Below are 1888 nucleotides of genomic sequence, written 5' to 3' on the forward strand. Positions count from 1 at the left end.
GGGCATGGGAGTGGCGCCGTGCGTTGTGCTGTTTGGGTGGGGGAAGCCACAGTCAAGCGGCCAGGCTGGCAGCTCCAAGCTTGACCCTTGGGAAGGGCTGAAGGGAGAGTAAATACTGGTGGGGCCCACGTGGCCCGGCCGGGAATGTGCTGCTTCAGCAGGCAGCAGCTTGCCTTTTTTTATCAGAGAGCCTGTGCCGGAGCCAGCAGCAGCTCCTGAGCCTGCCGGGCCTCCGGGCTCGGCTGCCGCAAACAAGGCTGCTCACAGCACGGCCGGGGCAGGTGCGGAAATATTTCCGAGCCCGCATTTTCCGTTCGTGTTCTCTGCGGAAGGCAAACACCAGCAGCTCGTAAATTCACCGGCAGAAAGCACTGGGTCTCCCTGCTTTGCGGAGCCAGCCCTGCTCCTGGGCTGCGTGACAACTGTGGCACCGGCCCTGCTCCACGAGTGACACTGTGGGGTGAAGGGATCCCTGCCAGCCAGGGCAGGACCTGGGAAACAGGGCAGGAACACCGCCAGCTATGAGCTTTGTGGGGCAGCCAGGAGACATCTCTGCACCTCCCAAAGTGCAGACCACGAAGAAATAACACGGGCTTGGCTTAAACACAGTTTCTCAGTTGCAAAAAAATGTGTCTCCCCACCAGCATCCCGGCAGGCTGCAAGTAAAACGGCTTTGGGTATTTGAATTGTCACCCAGCAGGCCCCAGCTGTGCCCAAAGCGGAGGCTGGCTGTGGGGATGCACCCCCAGGGGACAAGGACGGGGCTGGCACCCCCCTCCCGTGCCCTGGTACCCAGCCCTCACTCCGCTCCATCCCCGGGCAGGGTGCAGACAGGCTGGCTTTTGGGTTCTTTCCCAACCGCGTCTTTTCTGTGTGTCGGGAGCTTTGGCACGTATCTTCTTCCACATCCCAAAGATCCCCACCCCTGCGCAGGGCAGTGGCTTTGACCACCCAGACACACCTCCACCAAGCCCTGCTTGAGAAGAGGAGGAGGAGGGAGCCCACGAAGGCATAAATACAGCCCCCGAGGGAGCGCAGGGCTGGATGCAGGCAAGGCCAACACATCCACCGCAGAGCATGTCCCAGGCTCCCAAGAGGAGCTGCTTTCTTGGAAAGGCAGGTTGCGAGCGGGATGACTCAGGTCAGCGGCTCTCGCTGCCAACCCAAACTCACAGCCCGGCCTCATTCCCACCCTGCGGAGACGTTTCCTGGGGCTGCCCCTCCGGCTCTGGCAGCAGGAGCACGGGAGAGAGCTGCACCAGCCCCATCACCCTGGTTTCTGACACAGGCGCTCCTTTCCATTCCTTAGGACCCCAGAGATGTTTCACGCAGTTAGAAGCATCTGATGGGATAGCGGTGGCTCCCAGGCAGAGAGGGACGAGGAAGGCCAGCCGGGAGCGTGCTTTGATGCCCACCAGCTCCTGCTGCTGACCCTATTCCTCCCGTGTTCACCAGCATGAGGTCTTCTGCAAGGTGTGGGAAGGCAAAGCGTGGCTATCGCACCCCTCTTTGCCATCTCAGAGCACTCAAGGGCTGCCGAGCCCCTGCCACAGGGTTTATGTGCCTGGGAGCAAAAGAAAATAGGCAAAGAGAAGGCAGCTGCCGCAGTTCTGTAGCCAGCGCTGAGGCACGGTGGCTCTTCCAGCTCCCGGATCGGGCTTGTGCCAAGACCAGCGTGCCGGCTGGGAGGGAGCCGCAGGTGCAGGATGTCCCATGCCCTGCCCGAGGGTGGCTGCCCAGCCCCAGCGAAAGCTCTGCGATCTGCGGAGAGGAACGGGTGCCAGGCAGACAAGCAATTAGCTCCAGTTCTCAGAAGTACTCTTTTAGACCCTGACTTTTCTCCTCTTGCCCAGAGACAAGTAATTGTGTGTCTCAGCGGGACTGAACG

General features: G+C 61.0%; 1 protein-coding gene across 1 annotated transcript in view; it reads right to left on the reverse strand.

Annotated features, from left to right (window-relative positions):
• The window catches only part of PIK3R2 (phosphoinositide-3-kinase, regulatory subunit 2 (beta)), an 11130-nt gene that overhangs the window by 8066 nt on the left and 1176 nt on the right, over positions 1-1888 (reverse strand).

This window comes from Cariama cristata, unplaced genomic scaffold (assembly GCF_000690535.1).
Source record: "Cariama cristata isolate BGI_N322 unplaced genomic scaffold, ASM69053v1 scaffold29294, whole genome shotgun sequence".
Classification (NCBI taxonomy): Eukaryota; Metazoa; Chordata; class Aves; order Cariamiformes; family Cariamidae; genus Cariama; species Cariama cristata.